Below are 19,532 nucleotides of genomic sequence, written 5' to 3'. Positions count from 1 at the left end.
TGGTGGTGCTTTTTTTCTTTTGCCCCTATTTCTCTACCCCCAGCCATAAGCTCATTCTCCATGAGTTTAATCAGAAATAAAACCCGCTTTTATCTGAATAGTCTCAAACTTGGGTATATTTTAAAACGGAGTCCTTTTTAATATAAAGTTTACAAAACTACCTTCTGCAGCATTTCTGGTTTTGGTATTCCTTAAAAAAAATAAATAAATAAAAAAGGAATAACTATGAGGGTTTTTTATTTTTTAATTCCTGCACAGTTTACTTTGCTTAGTTATAGAGAAGATGCAAGAAACTTTGACTGGGTAAAAATAATAGAAGGTAAAGGTGCTTTTGGAAATCAGTAGACTTTGTAACAATCTACATCATGGAGTTTACTCCTTGCATCATGGGGTATACTCTCCTAGCCTGTTCATTGTAAACAGACTGCATTAATTTCAAGAATAGTGGCATACCCTTATCAACAATATGGAGATTGTTTCCTTTTATAATCCACCTTATCAGTTACAATTTTCTCTCACTAATTATTTCAGGATTGAAATTGTTATACTTTGTTTGAGACCTGGGGATATGAAATTTTAAAAAAAAAAAAAAAAAAAAGCCTTCAGTTTTTCTCTTTTTTAATGGTGGTTTTGATCATATAGAAATAAGGAAAGGAAATGAGAATGAATTACAGTATTTCTAACATACCCAATAATATATTTTGTTTCTGCCTCATTTCAAAATGACCCAAATGAATGTTGTTTAAATTTGGCTTATTTTGTAGATACCCTAGAGAGCCTGGTAATAAATCAAATGCCAAACAAGTTAGTTCAGTAGTTTCAAAGTGGTCTGTACGCATAACATATGTAGACTGAATATCACTTGTGCCTGTACCTCACTATTTTTCTCTGTTGAGATCTCTCCATTCTCATGGAAACCAACCACTGATTGACAGTAATGCTGTGAACTTCCATTTATTAGCTAATGTGTTTTCACTGACTTTTCATGAAAATAGGAGCAGAGTGGAGCATTATGGAATATTCATGGAACAAAATTCCAGAGAAAGAGGTCTTAGGGTCAGGAGGAGGGAGGGAATGGGAAACAGATGCCAGATTGCCTGTAGAGAGTCCAAGCATGTGTTTTTGTTTGTAGCAATGATGCACATGCCTTTTGCGGGTGCAATTATTGCTTCTGCCTTTGAAAGTTTCACCATAAATCTGTTTCTCAATCTCCCTTCATTTTTGACCCAAATTAACCTCTTCTCTATACTGTTCTGTTACTTAACCTCAGTTTCTCTTGGGAATATGTGTACACGACCATGCTGTAGGTGTTCTCTCCTGAATTTCGGAGATCACTCTGAATTCAAATCCATTTCTGGACAGATTTAATTAATTAAATATTTATATTTTTTCATAATCTGGAATTTATGGATTTTATATTTCACAGAGTCACTGCAGTGAACAACACCACACGAGTGAAAAAAAGACATTCGCCCTTTATTTTTGGTCTCTGCCTAGCATCCAGCTTTATGTGAAGGCATATGATCTGCAAGTAGCTGAAAACTGGGACCTAGAGTATTTGAATATCCATTTAACATATCGTGACACTTTCCTTTTAATCTATCAAACACTTAAAAATCTGATTTCTCTTGTTCTAGCAATAGCTTGTCTTCTTTGAGTGACACCTTGGGTCTAATGAAGCTGACTGCAGGTGACTCACAGATAACTGCAACAGATGTGGGGTGAAAGCTTTTAGCAGCCGTGCACCTCCAAGTGGGAATTCCCAGCCCGTCATACCTGTGACATTGACACTCTTCTATTTTCCCACATCAGACTCAGGCTTTAGCACGGACCTGACAGGTTCGAAGTCACATAAGCTATGCCTTGTCTTGGAGTGTTTTAGAGAGGAGGGAGTTAAGTGCATTAGCATTCATTAGTTTTGTTTAGGAAATGGACAAAGAATTGTAACTTAATATTCTTGTACTCTAGGGAGCTTTGAGCCTCCTATGAGTTTTCTAACTTGGGTTTAATCAGTAGGCTGGGATGCTTGCAAAAGTGTTTCAGCTTGCTGCCAGGTGGTTAAATTCAGCTGCTAGTCATGCTGTATCTTACTGAATAGAAAATGCGCTAGTTCTAAATGTAATGTAAGTTGCCACGAACAGCTGTGTATCAGAATATAGAGCCACATCATACTGTATACAAAGTCAGGAACTTCTGTGCTCTCTCCTTCTGAAAAGAGAAGCTCTTCAGTAGCTCAGAAGCTTGTTTTTGAGAGAACTAGCACATTGCCTATGGTTTTCTCTGCGTGCTTGAGGCGAGTCTCCTGTAGTACATCCTGCAATGTGCAGGACTGGTGCTGGGAGAGTAAGAGCTGCAGAATATCTTACAAATGTGAGCCCTGCGGTACGGGATAAGTCAGGGAGGGTCAGATGGATTGGCAGAGTTTCACGGTTTCTAATGTGCTGCCCACAGTGGTTTGAAATAACTGCAGCCTGTATCAGATCTGTCAAAGCTGAGTGGTAGCCTTCAGCCCACGTGGTGCAACCAACCAAATGGGGTCGCTCACTCAGGATAGCTAGTTGTACCAAGGGCACTGTGAGCTTAGTGATTTCCAGCCAATATCTCTCTGCAACACTATTTGTCAAGAAAGCCGTTCTTTTGAGCTAGAGGTGTGTATCTGGGCCCTCAGAATGGAAGTAATTTAAATGCATATATATGTATTTTTATTTATTTTATTTTATATGGGGCAAAGTTGCCTGAGGTCTGTTTATTAGTTAATAACCCCCTCCAGGTTACCATCTCTAATCTTGTAATGAAATTGAGTTAATAAATCCAAGATATTATTAAATAAAGTAAGTATTTAATATTACTTGTCCTCTTTGAATCCAAGTTGCAATACAACAGAATTTCATTTTATAAATAACACCTTTCGTGCTAGCACCACAGGGCATGATTCAAAAGAATCTAAATAGAACATGAATGCTGTAATCAAATGCAGACCCCAGGAAGGCAGATTAAAAAGGCATGTTGCTGGTTAGCGCAGCAGACAGGGTAAGTATAGCGGGTCACAGCAGAAAAGCTAGTTACAAAAACAAGGGCACAATCAAATGAAAATTGTTTGCGTGCCCACTCCAAACCATGACTGACTGCTTCTGTGTCCATGACCTATTTTTTTAATAAAGGAATATTTAGAGAGGCTGTTACATTTTAATTGCTTTATACTAAACAAGAAAACAACAAAAATCTCAACCCTGTGTTTGCATCTGGAGGACACTAGTAGATTATCTATTTATAGATAGGGATGCTACATCTGGAGAAGACTTTTCCACTAGGTTTATCTCATCTTTCTCTGTTTATCTCTCGTCTGCTCTATCTCTCTTTGCATCCACTGCCAAAGCTTGTGTATCTCCTCCTACACAGAGGAACATACAGCAGAGGGGGAAGCTGATGGGAAGTGCCATGAAGCTTACCTTGCAGAGATCCTTCAAGTGTTCACTTTGGAGGACAGGATTGACAGGAGCGAAGGAGGCTCGTCTCTAAATCCTTGGAAACCCAGGAGTCCAGAGATAGCCGTGCCATGGTATGACTCCACTTGTATTGCTGCCCAGCCTGTCGCATGTGCCTGGCTGTGTCGCCCGTGTCATCTTGCTATCTTTTCTCCTCGAGGGGGATTACAAAGGTGGAGCAGGGGTTAATGGAACAAAAAGCAGAATTAACCTCTGTGTGTTTATCAGCAGCTGCTCCCGAGGTCTAGTCTCAGTCTCTAGCTATATGGAGAAATGAGGGGAGAAAAGTCGTGTCTCCAAGCCTCTGGTGGGTTTCTTCCCCCTTTCTTTGCAAAGGTGTGGGAGAGCCCTTGGAGGCTTGTCCTCTCTAGGGCTTTATAAGGCAGGCAGAGAAACCCACAGGTTGTACTGTTGTTCTTAAAAGGATTCTGGTTAGCTCTGTGTGTGTGTGTGTGTAGAACTGCATCCAAACACATTTAGTGTTCAAGAGCTAACAGCCAAGTCAGGAGGGAGAAATAAAACCATGATTATTTTCTTTATATATACGTGTGTGTGTACACATATGTATATATCTATATCTGTGTGTGTAACACTGTTATGAATATTATAAAATACTACCTAGATAAAGCATGTGTTTTAGGTGTCACCTAATTAAAGCTTTTAAATTACATTAAACTTAAATTATTTGAAGTCAGATCCCAAGAAGGAATGTCAGTACAGTTACTGTGCCGAACTATATAAACAGTGAAAATATTTCCGTAGGCAGTCTGATACTTTTACTTTAACAGGTAGGATCAAACCAGCCAAATGCAAAATAATGAATTGCAAAAACTGGTCTGTAAACACTCTTACAGAAAGAAAAAATAAATAAAATCTTCTGGAGTGGTCTGCTGTACTCACGGTAAATGAAATATTTAGTGATGGCAGCAGCAAAAAAAAAAAGGAAAAAAAATGAAATATGAGATCTTGCATCCCAACTTATTAGTGACCTGTTAAAAGACAGGCTGAAAAGTGCCTTTACCAAATTAAAACTTTGAAAAAGGGCACAAATGGGAAATGTCAAAATAAAATATCGGAGGAAAATGATTGTCCTCCTGGCTCTTATTATTTTGCAGTTCTGAGGCAGCGGCCACTGTTAACGGTAGTGAAACAAGAGCAGCACAATTCAGAGTCTCTCCTGAAGTCTGTAATGGAAATAGTCTGTGCTGACAGGCAGACAGTTAGAATTTACTGAGATTTTGATCACAATTGTGTGATCTGTTTGCTGCATGTGTGGTTTGTTTTTTTGTTTGTTTGTTTTTTGTTTAGTCTAATTTTTTAGAAACCTCATAGGCTTATTTTTTTCAATGGAAGATTTCATTTGGTTCTCTGCTCCCTGTTTTTATAGTTCAGGCATCCCTAATGCTTAATGATACTAAATAATCAGAATGCCAGAGTGCTTAATTTAATGTCTGCTATTGATCTCTAGACTGTTTAGCAAATGACTTATTAAACACAGAGGGCCATATACTGCCTTCACTTTCATCTATGTAAATCCCTTAAAGGCAGCTTAAGTTATTGGGAACCTAAGGTCAGTTGATCAGCCTGCTAATCGTGGTTCCTGCTTAGAAATGGGGAAGGTTTTACTGGGCATGGTCAGGAATTATTTTTTCAAATTCTGCTCCATTATACTCTGTGCACTGCTGCTCTCTGAGCACCTCATTCTCTGGGCACCTCTCAGTAATAAGGTTTCACTTGAAAGCGCTTGAAATTTTCTTAATTATCTTAAATATTCCTGGTAATGCTAGTAAACATATTGGTAGCGAGAGGTGAACGATGAGCTGACCCAATACATGAGCAAAACAGTTCTTGTGAGATTAGATCGGCTGGTGGCTGCTCAAACAGAGCAGAAGCCATTGGCTTCTGGGGCTTCTCCCTTTTTGGAGAATGGAGTCAGTTATGATGCTGCCTTGAAGTGCTTCACAGGGATGTTGGGAAGTGGACACTTGCCTGTCCATGGATCCCTGTGATCTGAACACGTGCTGTGGGCTAGTAAAGCCCTTGCCAAGCTTCTTCTTGAGGATTTTTACTGAAATATCCGAGCACAGGTAACAAGCTGCAGCTATCAGGATGCTAAACTGACCTTGGGTTTAGGTCGGTCATTTTACTGTGAATACTGTTGGGCAGAAGGAATGTTTGGACTCAGATTACATGTTTTTAATTGTTTGATTTTAGCATGTAAGAGCCAGATGGTCAAATTTACAATTTACCAGTCAGTCTGGTATAATCGAGTTGAGTTCCTTCGTTCTCACAGCTCCTCAGGTGTTGTATGGGTGATGTCACTTTGATTTTTCTGTCTTAAGAAATCTCTTGAAAATTCTTTTGTTTTATGAAGATCACCTTGGTATTGTAGATCTAGAAATGCTTTAACAATAGCTTGCCCAAAAGATGTGAGCCTGAAAGAGCTGTTTTATTATAAATTTTGCATTAAATACTCTCAAGTTTTTCTTTCAACTGTACTTCCGTCTTAAGCATATCTCTGCCTTATCCACCTGCGTTCATATACTGATTGTTGCTAACAAAAATCAATGACAGCATTGCTTTGCCAGCAAGAACACACAGATGTAAAGCTAATTAGGTTAAAAAACAAGTTTTCATTTGTGTCTTATGCTTACAGTAGTCCTCAGGTATTCAACAGACTAGGGATTTTTATTTGAGATTTGGGACATTGAGATCTGGGAGAGGTATGGATGAGCACTATGCACACTATGCGTTGCAGCTCTGTCTCAAATGGAGGAGTCCCCTAGAAACAAAGTGAAAATTGGGACTGCCAAGACATTTTCAGCATCTCATGTTCTTTTAGTCTTTTGTCCCCCTTCTCCTTTGAAGTGACTCCTCTCCTGCTGTACTCTGCTGTTCTAGTCATGACCCAAAACACAGCATTGCCAAGCATCTCGGCTCTCATCAGCAATCTGTGATCTTCTAATGCTGTACATGCCAGGCAGATTTAATAAGCTCCCTAATAATGACTTGTAGCATACTGGTTTCTCATAGACTCAGGCCATCCCCCCATTCTAGGTCTCCAAATATGCTTGATAAATTATTTGAATTACGCTTTCTGTTGCCATCTGTGGTTCCTCATAAAGAGACTGCTATTTGCCGTGCATTGTGCCAAATCACGCAATAGTTTTTGCAAAGCTAGGGACTGTACTGGAATCACCAAATTCGTGTCACTTGTGACCTGCAGTGCAATCCGATGTGAGCTTTATGTAGGCATCAGTTCCAGCCTTGTGAGATGAGAGCGAAGGCAGAAGGTCTCCAGCCCATGAACTTCTCTTCTCCCTCACCTCCTTTTGAGGTTTATGTATGTATTAAAAAAAAAAAAAGTGCTTATATATAATGTTCTTATAGTTATGCATCATAAAATGCATAAAGAGTTGATATTATATATATAAATAGACAAGGACACATATATGTGCACACACACATGTATACCGTGACCTTCTCCTCCTTCCCCTTGCCTTGAACTTCCTCCCCGAATCTGTCCGAATGGCGAGGCGATGAGCAGTTCTAAAGAAATGTAGCACTGCGTGAAACCTTGGAACAGTGACATCTGTTGAATTTGGACAGTTTTGTTTGTCTACTGGGAAATCGCATGAACTTACCAATATTTTTTTTTTTATTCCTAAAGTTTGTGTTGCCCTCCCTCCCTCCCTCCTCCCCAGTAAGGGAGGGCAGCTTCGGGAGACATGGCTGCTTTCTTGCCTTCTGGTGCGGTGTAAAGTTTTCCGTCGAGAGACAATAATGTACATTCCTCTGGCAGGACGGGATGGATTTTTTTGTTTCTCTTGCTGTTGTTTATTTATAAGACATTTCCTCTTGCTTAGTGGAAGTTTGATCATAAGAGGCTCCAGTGATTTTCCTTCCCACCTCTCCCCTCCCTAATTTCTCTGCCTCGGCACTCGCTCTGGAACACAGTGAACTCAAAAAGCCCATCAGCGCGGGGCGCGCTTAGCAGCCAAGCCTTGCCACTCTCCAGAGACTGTGAGGTGATTCTCCTTCGTCACCGCTTGGACCAGGAACCACAGCCCTGGTGAGTGGTGAGCTCCCAGAATTTGATGTGTCAAGGCTTCTATTCTCGGTGCCGCTGAGGCAAAGCAGGAAATAAAGGGTTTTTTGTTGTTGTTGTGGTGTTTTGTTTTGTTGGTTGGGTTTTGTTGGTTTTTGCTTTGCCTTTTTTTTTTTTTTGCCTTTTTTTTTTTTTTTCTCTCTGTTAAAAACAAGATCGGCAGCGACCATAGAGGGATACGGAGCTGGGAGCAGCCGAGGGACGGGAGCTCCGGGCGGGGGGCGGCTGCGCCCGGTGTCCCTGCCGCCACCAGCGGGGGTCGGGGTCGGCAGCGGCTCCCGAGGTGCGGGGGCTTGGGGATGGGGGACGGGGGGGAACAGGGGGGGACACATGGGGGACGACGCCGACGAGAGAGGGCCGGGCGAGCTGGGAAAGGGAGGGCATGGGAGAGGGGGGAAAAAAGCGTTAATCCTGCACTTGGAGTTTCTGTCTGGCAAGTTTTCATGCCTCTGTGTTCTGAGCATTTACATTATGCTCTGAATACCTGATTGCCCAGCCAAGCAGAAAAGAAACTCTACAGTGGATGCATAGTAAAAGAAAATGCTTCTGCGGAAGCCACCTCTGGGAATAGGAAGAACTGGTTGGTTTATAGGCTTCTGGTCCATTTGAGGGGGAGGGAAGGGTTGCTTTTATTTTATTTTATTTTATTAACTCTCTCAATTCCCTTCTTTTCCCTTTGTATGGGGAACTGGCAGTCAGGAAAAAAAATGTTTTTTGGAAAACTTCACCTACAAAATTTTGGATACTAAAGAATTAAGTATCTCAACCAACATCGAGACACTTGTGCAGTTATTTCCAGCTGATGGATAGGGAAGCTGAGGCACAGAAAGTGAAGTGATTTGGTCAAGGCCACATGGGAAAGCCAGTGAAAGAAAAAGGAATGGGATGTGCGTCTCTGGTTCCAGGCCCAGATTACTCAGGGTCTCCTTTTGTCCTCTCCTGCCCAACTAAATGTATCACTTCTGTAAATCTTTCATTGCTGCAGTGATAAAGAAGGCCAGGGCAGCGCGTGGGTTGTTCCATTCATCTTTTATCATCTCCCATGTTATCTGAGTTGAAGAAATGAATCATTTCTTGACTAATCCTTTCTACTGTTAACAAAGTAGGCATATAAGAAACACAGAGTAGCAGTCAAAATATTTGTATTTTGAGGTGTTATCCTGTTCTTTGAAACATGTTGTCCCTGGCAAAAGAACAAAATGTTTAATGGCACCAATGTATCTCACATGTGGTATTAATTAGAAGGTGTTCTTCTCCACGTAGCCTTGCTTTTGACTTGGATTCATTCACTAGGTGTATCAGCAAACACACATATCTGACCCCCCTGGAGATACCCCCTCTCCAAACACTGCTGTTCACCTGTGACACACAGAGGAAGTCAAGTCAGCTTTTCCCTGGCTTCATGGCCAGTGCAAGTTGTTAAGGACAGCATACAAAACCTGGCTTTGACCAGTCTTTCACTGGAGTTATCGGAGGTTTTGCCATTGACTTCAGAATCGACCTCAGTGTCAGATGAAACCCAAGCCACGTTAAAGTACTTGCTATTTCTTATAACCAGTAAGTAAAGCCATGCAAGACTTGGTGGTTTTACTGCTTGGCAATTTTTGCAAATATTTTCTTTGGTCATGATCCATGTGGAGTTCTCAGTCCTTCTCAGTGTTTTCAGTTTCAGCCTAACATTTAACTAAGCCCAAAAACTGTAGATGGAGCACAGACAAAACCTCTGAGTTTCCTCTGGGTTTACATTAGAACCATAGAGAACTGTGAACTCCTTTTTTTTTTTTCATCTACAGACCCATAAGTTGACTGTAGATTTCCTTCAGCACTGAGCAGCGAGGGTTAGCTCTTTCTCTTGGTGCACTGCAACTGTGGAACCTCTCCCTGAACCTAAACTAAATAGCTACTTCTTAACAAAACCCACAATTAGGCTGGCCAGTTCCCTCAATAAAGAGTTGTATGCGCACACAGAATAATCTTTACACCCATCGAAGCCCTAATCCAAATGGTCCCTGCTTTTGACTAAATGGATGTTAAGATCCAAAGTTGGCATTTGCATCACCTTTTTACAGTGTACTCAAAGAAGCTGACAGATCAGAACATCCCAAACTTTCAGGCAGTTCACATCACAGGCAGAAATATAATGGATTTTTTCTTTTCTCTAAATGGGCTATACTGAACGCCCACACACACTTTTGGGTCTGATCTTTGAAGCTTATCTCTGATTTACTTTCTCCCTCCAGGCAGTGTAAGTCTGAAAGACATAAGTACTTCTGAAATGGAAAGTTCTCAAAGCACAGCGCTAAATGTCTGAAACTTCAAACTTCTGCCTATGTAACACTTGTTCTCTGGATATACAGTAGTCAAGGGCTGTCACTCTGGCGACTTCCACCAAGAAGGCAAAACAATGTTTTATTTCTTTTTTAAGAGTCTCTGTGTTGTTCTAAACCTCTTGGTGTTTAAATTATTTAATTAATGTATTCTGCAAGTCTCTGCAGAGGCAAAGGAACTTGTCTTCACTGGTATTTATGTATAACAATGTGGAGAAAATCAGGAGTCTTTCTTATTATGGTATAAGCTGCTTATTGACTCTAGTCCAAGGTTATAATGGTTTGTCTATGGTCCTAAAATCATTAGGGTGAAAATCTGCAATTTCAAAACGTATTTTAACTGTCTGTTTTAACGCTTTGGGACAGTAAGATGGTAAACTGTCTCGTTAGTAGTAACTTCTTTGTTTACCATGTAATAGTTTGCCATAGTTGCTTTAAAAAATCAAAATGAATATTCTTTTACAAATGCCCTGTTTGCCTCTACTGGCAGCCATTTTAGTTACCCTTCCAACTGCTAATCTCAAAGTGTCGTACAAGTCCTGCTGAGTTAAACCTCCCCTTGTTACCCATAGGTAAGGTGGGGAAGGTATCATCTCCTGCCTGACACAATCAAAGAGCAAATGATAGTCTTTCATTTGCGTTCAAACCAGCACACTGCTTGTGTTTGATGTGATGTGTTTGTTCTGTTGACTGCATCAGGCAAGAACATAGCACAGAAAAGGTTGTGATGATAAAGATGCACAGTTTTGTAGGTACTGGAACAAGAACTTAAGCCATACTGATAATCAGGTTTTATAGTGAACGCAACTGCTTCATTTCGAGTATCTTGCCCCTTTTAAGGTATTCCAAATGTTATTGATTTTTTTCTTCTTTTTTTTTTTTTTTTTTCCAGAAGTCAAACAATGGCTTATTTCCTAGGGCCACAAAATTGAAACAGCACTATTTTCACTATATGTAAATCGGAAAAGAAAGTGAAACTTGATTTGAAGTCAAATAAGAGGGAAAGTTATGAAAGTAAAAGTGATTTGGGGGGATGGAGCTAGATGGTCTTTAAAGTCTCTTCCAACTCAAACCATTCTATGACTTGCAAGTTACCTAGGTGAAGTGGCCACTGACCACTGATGATCAGCTCCAAAGCTGTGTTGTTACATGGAGCATTAGAACAGTTAACTCATTATCATAGCTGAAGGCTAAAGGAATAACAAGGTGTATGAGTTGTAAAATGAAGGCTTTTCTTACTGACCTGGGCAGAGAAAAGGGGTGTGGATGAACAGTATAATAAGAGCAGAGGGAAATGGAATAGTATCTGGCAGATGTGAATCTCAGCTCTGTCACTCTGTAGCCTTTACCTCTATCTATATCTTACTTGCCCATCTGTAATGTGGAAATATTATTTTCCGACCTTATGGGGCTTCGAGGGAAGGGAAAACTTCTTCCCATTTAGCGATGCTCAGACATGCTTTAAAACCCTTTAAATCCAGTGCGTAGATCCCCCTGGTGCTGCATTGTTTGTTTTTCCCTCTGTTCATGTTTCAAGTTCCTAGAATAGACGCAAGTTCCAGAGCTAGCATGGGTTTGTGCTGCTGGCAAAACAAAGCAGGTGCAAATTACGGTGGGAATGAAATAGCTAGTGCTTTGAGGCGGTGGAGTGCCCAGTTCACCTCAGGGTATGTGTCTGAGTTCACAAAACACGGCTATCATGCACACCCTGATTCATTAGATGTGTTATCCGGCAAACAAGAAGCCTAATCATATTTTAGTGGGAACATTCTTATGATAAACTCTGCTTTAGTGAAACTCCATATATAGTGCAATTTCTCCCGGCCGCGTATATTACACGGTGAAGAAAAGCTACCCTGCTGCGTATCAGAAGGCTGTAATTTCATTTAGGGGGTCTATTGACATCGTAAACTGCGAGAGCAGAGCTCAAGTGGCTATTTAAGTCATAGGAACTTCAGACTGAAATTACTGCCTGGCAGTAATTGCCCCTCCCCGGCGGGCATGCGGGCCCCTATGTACGTACTTAATGTTTTCATCCATGTGCCTATAAATAATACATCTTCCATGGCCCCTGAAGAGAGCGGTTCCAAAATACGGGTGTTATCTACCCCCTGTGCTGCAGGACGCAGCCCAGACAGCGTCCTCTGGAGCAGCCAGGGAAGGAGCGAGTGTCCCAGGCCGAGGCGGTGGCACTCAGTGGTGGGACGTGATGCCCGGTGCTCCAGAGCTGTGCCTCTGCCAGCTCCAGAGGCACCCACATGCCGTGAGCAGCAAGAGGTGAATGCACCTGTGCTGGCTGGTGAGGCTGTTTGTTGCCATCGTAGTTGACACTTCTGACCTTTACCACTTGTACGTTGTAGGTATCCAGCCTGGCACACGCAAAGATAAATGTGCTGTGCCACCTGTGATCCGCAGGGCTACGGCACATCTCCTATTTATACCGTGCCTCCCTCAAATCCCTGTGCACAGCCCCGGGGCTGGTGTGCCACTGGAGAGATGGCGGTGGTGGGGAGAGGAATCAGTGCTGCCCTGAATCTGTGCATTTGGGGAGCAGATCCAAACCTGCCAGCAGCAGTGCCCAATACACCTGAGTGAGAATTTCCTTTTTGTTTTCTCATGCACAGAGCAACAGCCACGTGGACAGAAGTTCATGTATTTCACCCGCTTGGGTTTGTTTCAAGAAAAGAGTGAAGTCAGAAAGCGTTTGCTTTTTATCAGGAAAGCGAGGTTAACCATTCATTATAGCTTGTCAAGAAACCTCACATTTAAGCCAGGCACAGGAAGGGACTTTCAGTAAGGCTCTGGACAAGGATCGTTAGGATCATGTGCCTTATATACCAACTTAGGCATTTTAATTTGTGTATCTAAAAGCTGAAGCATATCAAGTCCATGTAAATTTTCATCTTTGGTTCCCTTTTTTTCCTCTTTCTTTTTTTTTTTTTCAGATGGTGGGAAAAAAGTATTTTTTGTACTCAGTGTGTCTGAGACCTTGGGGTGCAAGAGAGGTGTTAAATTGCTACTGGGAACAGAACGAGTATTTATTTTCTCTGAACCAGTCTGTCCAGTCTTACATTGCACTTACCAGAATAATTGTTCAGCATGTTAAATTATAAAAAAGTACTTGGTTATAACATCAGTGTTTCCATTCTTCATCAAGAATGCTTTATTTTGGTTTTGGAGCTTTTTTTTTTTCTGGAAAATCGATTAAACCACTGCCTCTCCCTCTTAAATGCCACCATCCTGTGAATCCTATGACAGTGGTATGGCTTACAACGACAGCAGTGTTGAAAGTAAATAAACAAGGTTTACATAGTTATTAGGCATGGCAGTAGTAGGACAGACTTTTCTGGTGTGAAGGGAGGCTGTTCACGCTTGCATTTCATCTGAGTTTGAGCAATAAAATGCACTTCTTAGATTGGCTAGACTGTTATCCTAGAGAACATGCTTTAAATATTCTTTAGGAGTCTGCGAGAGCAGCTTACGTGCATGCCCACAGTGTAAATGGGAGAAGTGAATTTTGAACCCTGTGTTGCTGACTACAGGGACCATGGATGCAGATATCAATAGGGTCTATGCTTTTTCTGACTCTGTTTCAAAAAGAACTAGCCAGGTCTTTTTTGTGCCATTCCTTACCCACCTTCCTCTCTCCACTTTATTGACTTCTGAACCTTGTTATGACTGATGTTTTTATGCTGGCTGTACCTACTGCAAGTGGGAAAAAAAAATGGAAGTCCACAAACTGTGGATAACAGCAGATCCCACAATACAGTGTAATCAAAATAGGATGCTGGATGCCAAGACTTAGAGTTCTCATGGTCTTTATCTCTGTATGGAATAACTGGAAGTGGTTACAGTTTCCTTCGTTCAGTATAACTGAATGTATTGAGGGCAGCATATCTTTAGTGAGATATTGACTGCCTGATGGCATGTGTCCTAATTTCAGGACGTGATGTCCTGGCATGAAGATAGGGTAGCCTTTTGTCCCACTGAATCCTGAGTGTCTGAAATCTAAAGCTGTGTTACTGTATTGGTGTCTGTCCAACAAAGATGTGTGTTCTACTTGTAGCATGTGGAAAAATGAATAAAATATCTAAAGTTAAAAAACAATTCATAAACACCATATGCACATACATACTGCAAGCACAACTTCTCTTTGAAAATATTACAATGGGACACCCTTCCAGATTCTGGTTGCAAAAGACTGCAACTTAATTTCTTCTACAGGTTTTTAGTCAAGAAATACTGCTACAGAGTCTGTTTGCTTTCAAATCAGCAAAAGTATAATAGAATAGAGAGTGTTCTCTAAAATGAAATATCAATCTGTCTAATGTTTAGGAAGATATCAACCCTACGAACTGGTAGGTGCCAAAAACTAATTCAGGCTTGGAGATACTGAGGCAGAGGTTGGTGAGGTGACTAACCTAACACCATGCCCTGATGTAGTCTCACTGACTCCAAGTCCCCTGCCCTAGATGCGTTGGTTAACTTGTCAGAAGAGTTGGTGTAGCCTGGGTGTGAATGTGGCAGTGGAGGGCTCTGCAGGTCTCATGTCATGGTGAGGAACCTTACTTCCTTGGAGCCTGAGTCTCTTAGACCTCGTGTGAGAAAAAAGACTCTGCCTGGCACCAAACTTCTTGTGTCACGTAGCTTCTGGGGGTGGCATCATTGTTTCTGCTGAATCCCTGGCTCATCAAAAAGCTCAAAGAGTGGCTTCAGTGCTCTTTTGGTCCCATCTCTGTTTGTCCACCACAGCAGTACCATCGTTTGTTTTGCTGGCACAGTGCTGCAGTTTCTTTGTAAAACCAGAGAGACGCTGTGGCAACGGGTTAGAAACGAGATGGATGGCACTGTTACAGCAAGGAAAGAAGCGAGACTATCTGACATACTCGTTCTTCCCAACCCTGAAATCTGCGTCTGGGTTTAATATTAGATAGGATCACTGAGAATAATCGTGGTTGGCAATTTTTAGTTTTTAACGACTTAAAATGACCTCTGATGTATTAGGCTCAGCAGTGTCACTCCGGAGCATGACTTCATTGTGAGACTTCCTGCTTCCCCAAGAATGAACAGTGCAAACAGTGCCACTTCATCCACATTGGTGCTTTCAGCATGTGATACCCTGTGGTGTAGGGAATGCTACAGCTGTTTTTACTCTAGAAATATTAGTAGTCTGTTTGATATTATATCAGTGAGACTTGCTGCTCCATAAAATTGACTGCTCTGTAGAGCAAAGACACAAGTACAAGGGCACGCTGAGTCACTGGCTGTATTTGGATGTGTTTTTGCATACTTTTGTGAGGAAAGATGTATACTTGACAGGAGGAAGGCTAATTCTTCTCTGTCAGTCAGTGGAAGACAGGTGGTTTAGTGAGAAGAGATCAGATGGGCTTGAATGAATTTTGTAATTCTGAACGTACCTAGGAAATAGAGCTGAATGATGTATAGAGAACTCCTCTGTCACTGTGGAAAATTAGAGATTTGAACAAGATGAGTTTAATACTGAAATGAAATGAGAAGAAGTTTATGATTAATAGGGTCTGGCAGAGACAGCATACTTGTATATAATTTTGGAGGGTTAGGAAATGATCCATGGGCAGATGTGAATCTGAGGGTTTAGGGGAGAGGGGTAGCCCCCCAAGGAATACCATCTGGATTGGCTGTTTCTAGTGAAAGTTCCAAAAGTTTTATGCAACAGGAGTAAAAAGAAAGAGTTAATCACCAATTCCAGAAATCCCAGCAGCTTTTAAAATATTTTAAAAGATAGGAAAGATAAATTAGGAGTATTTGCTGAGCATAAAAAAGGCTTTTGTTTCATCTTATCATTAGTCCTGCATCTGAAGGTTGCTTCTGGGGAAGGCCTTTTTCCTCTGGATACTGAATCTACCCAATTGAGCAATACTGGACATGGAGGCCAGCTTCTTTCTGCCCCCTGCAATGATCAGCTTGCCATCCTGAAGCATCAATTTGTTACATTAACTCATAAATGGCAAAATATGCAGGCAGATTACATTTGCTTTATCTTACATGGCTACAGATGTAGCTCATTATCATTAAAATTACTCATTGGTCTGTGAGGAAACCATAAAGAAAATTATTTTGGAGAAGCTAACAGAAAAGGATAAGATTCACAGCTCACTTGTTATCTTTATTCTAGGTAAATAATTAGCTATTTTATTATATTCTAAGTAACTTTACAAACTTTGATTGTATTCCCCTCCAGGACATGCTGAGATTCTGTATATTTTGGCTTGCATACTTCCGTTTTGAAATTTTCTTTCAGAGCAAGAATTCCTTCTCCTTTGCACACCTTTAAATTTTTCCTAGTGCAGAAAAAAAGCCATGATTTTGTGCCGATGTTTTCTGACTTAAGGTTATCCATGTAAAGTCAGCAAACACAGAGTAATTCATTCTAATGCAGAATTTTCAATAAGCAAGTTTTATTAGAAATGAACTGCAACTCTTATCTTTGCATGCCTCTCTCCAGAGTCCCATCCCACTGCACTTTCCTTTAGGTGGCACTCCCACATTAACTTGTGTACAACCCGAACAGCTGTTTGTGATCTGTCATTTGTGTCTTGAAATATGATGGAGAGACTTAGAAATTATATTAATTGTGGTGTCCACATCCTCTCTTCATTAAAAGTTGAAAATTGCTGTTCAAATATTTCATAATCAAAAATTAATCCCAGTCTACCTGCTCCGAATCATATATTACGTCCTCTGGGAATGAATCCCAAATCCCTGTTACAATTTGGATGTTCTCTCCTCTGGGTATTGATTACAAATTCTGGTTATTGTTCACATACTTTGTCATAGGGGGAATTAATCTCAAGTTCCTGTCTACTGTTCTGGGACTGAAAGCTATCTATAATTAAGATTTTTCTATTAAATGGATATTGACGATGAGCTTTTCTGTCTCCATTTTTTGGTTATCTTCTGGCAAGTAAACTCAGTCATGGCTCATGGAGAGATTATTAATGCTGAGTATTTGGACCACCGATTTTCAGGCCACCGAGTTCAGACATTTTGCAGGAGTCCATGGCATAGCTGGAGTGTTCTCTAATATTGACATTTGGTAAGAAGATGTAAAAATTTTCACAGGGACTCAGCAAAGTGGAGCAAATAGGATGGCTGAATAAAACCAGAAGCGTTGCGTCAGAAATGTAGAGGAGTATGTGTTTAGCAATCCTGAAGCACCCTACAACTGCAAACCAGTTTCCACATGAAATCAAAATGATCTTAGTTATGTGGAAAGGAGGAATAATTTCTGCTCTTTTTCAATGGTGGATAGAATGAGAATGAACATACTGTGGTGAGAGATAGCAGTATAAAACCACCAGAGAGACTGTGTATTTTTGATGTGTGAATCCGTGTTCTGTCTGATTAGTTTCAGCAACTTTGTCTATAAAAACAACTGCTGTATTTTTACATAGGTGTAGTCTTTTTTTCTTTTTTTTTTTTTTTTTTTTTTTTGTATAACAATGCAGAGAATAAAAGTATTCAGTTCCATAGCTCTGTATATCCCTGTTTCTCTAAGGGAGGAAAATCAGATTAAAACAGCTCTGATTTTAGGAAAAATTGGAATCTGGACCTACACTTTCTTGTTTCAGACCCACTGCCACTGCTAATAGACATGGTGTTTCCAGTGGCAACAGTTGGCTCACGCATTCTTTCACACTTCAGAAGAGATCCCAGTTTCCTTTTTTTTCTTCTTCTTTAGCAGTGGGCAGCCCTGCAACCTTTTGATCATGCCGACTTTGTACATTACATGACTGAACTCAGCTATGCCAAACATCCTTTCAGAAAGTTGACATTTATGCCATTTGAAAAAAGAGAGGGAGAGAGAAGGAGAAAGGTAGGAGAATGAATCCCGACTGCTTCCTACTGCCCTTTTGATTAGGAGAGCAGTAAGTCAGCAGAAGAGGTGGGACTTTTAAGAAGCAGGGATGCGTGCAAGCTAGTTGTGGTCTATGATGTGTGCACACACATAGAGGAGAGGAAAGAAGGATGGAAGTTAGACAATAGTAATCGGAAATTATTACAAAGAATTAATTAATTGATCAAAAGCATAAGGAGACAGTCAAAGAGACGAGATGAGATCAAGGAGATGGCCTTTGATACTACCCTAGACTAGATGAAGGAATTTGAACTCAAGAACTTCCAAGGACCTTTTCATACCTAATAACTTTGATTCCGTAACACCTTTTATCCTATTACTTCCCTTGCAATTGATATTTTGTGTGCATTTATTACTTATTTTATTTTGTGTAACTATTAGTACTTCCAGTTCTTCCAAATTTTTGCTCACCTTTATTATCCCGGTCTTAGAGATAGCACAGAATTTATGGAACTAATATGGCTGTTGTAACATGCATAGCATATAGAGAAAACAGAGACAAGACTTGTGCCTGTTTTTTTTGTTGTTGTTGTACTAGTATTTGTAAAGGAAGACAGGGAGAGAAGCGTCTTGCATATCTTCAGGGAAGTAACAAGACTTTGTTGCATCTAACACAGTCCCTTCATTTAATTAAAATGCCAAAGCCTCCTTGAAAATGTGTCCGTCCCTGCAGTAAGTTAGAAATTTGTCCCGCTTGCTCCCTTTCCAACATGCTCACTTGGAATTTTGTTGTGTTTTAAAAGTGTTAGCATCCTTTTCCCATTCCTCCAGAAAGAGACAGATCTCCCAGTCAAGTTTGTGACTGGCAGCCATGTGAAGTCCCCAAGAAGCCAGAGTACCCCTCCTGGCTGGTGGTGAGAGGTGGTGTTGGGCTGGAGCATGAAGGCGGAGGTGTGCTGTGGAGGGAGCACAGTACCAGGGTGGGAAGTTCTCCCCTGGTCTCACCTGGGAAGGGTTTGGCCATGCACCGTCCCCTAAGTCACCTCCCAGCACTGTGGAAAGTATGTCTAGGGGCAAGTAGGACAGACAGTGTGCTGGGATCCTCCAGCACGAGGCAAGCACATCCAGTCAGATGCCTCTGGAGTTATCGTTGTACCCAAAAGGGCGTTGCCATGTCAGTATTGCAGAGAGCCTGCGTCATTGGCCCTTGTGAGAGGCAGCTTCGTAGCTAGGGCCCTTCTGTAGAGGGGAAATGCTGAGGGGTTTTTGCATCTTCTTCAGTACAACCAGTGCTGGCCTTTGTTGAGGAGGATCTACTGGACTGAGAGAACCACTGGGTTAGTGTTTAATAGTAGTTCCTTGGTTACTTTTTAATAAAGAGAGAGAGGGAGAGAGGAGAATGGAAAAGGAGTGTGTGAGGAGACAGGGAAGGCCAGAAGGGGCAGTAATGTTAGGCTCTTTAAAAAACCCCCAGAAAAAGTACTGTTTAAAAGTAGGCTTTCAATGATGTGTAAAATACTTCCCTGTGTGAAAATCTATATTGATTTTTTTCTTCGTTTGTATAGAGATTGTTCTCAGAATAGAGAGGCTTTGACATTTTGCCTTCTCATATACTTAATCAGTCATTTGTGTCATCTACTCTTACATGCGTGTGTGCTCTGCCTTCCCCCTGGCTGATCTGCAACGGATGGCTGCTTGCTCCTTCCTCCACATCGTTTGTAGAGCTACGGGTACGGGATAACAGTGCTGGAGAGCCTGCTGGCAGTCGTGGGATG

The 19,532-nt window shown here is 41.1% G+C and overlaps 1 protein-coding gene across 21 annotated transcripts in view; it reads left to right on the top strand.

Moving 5' to 3' along the window:
• Positions 1-19,532, top strand: part of ZBTB20 (zinc finger and BTB domain containing 20) — a 453,552-nt gene that overhangs the window by 261,479 nt on the left and 172,541 nt on the right. Inside the window, exon 7 of one of the 21 annotated variants that reach the window (XM_035541090.2) lies at positions 7,443-7,557. The exons of 18 other annotated variants lie outside the window; for them this stretch is intronic. The gene's annotated coding sequence lies outside the window, so the exon portion shown is untranslated. Of the gene's footprint in view, positions 1-3,399; positions 3,560-7,442; positions 7,558-7,774; positions 7,877-19,532 lie in introns of those variants that run through there. 2 more of the 21 variants (XM_050708240.1, XM_050708269.1) reach the window with 2 other exon arrangements.

Source organism: Cygnus atratus, chromosome 1 (genome assembly GCF_013377495.2).
Source record: "Cygnus atratus isolate AKBS03 ecotype Queensland, Australia chromosome 1, CAtr_DNAZoo_HiC_assembly, whole genome shotgun sequence".
NCBI classification, from domain to species: Eukaryota; Metazoa; Chordata; class Aves; order Anseriformes; family Anatidae; genus Cygnus; species Cygnus atratus.
This window is presented reverse-complemented; position numbering and strand designations above follow the sequence as displayed.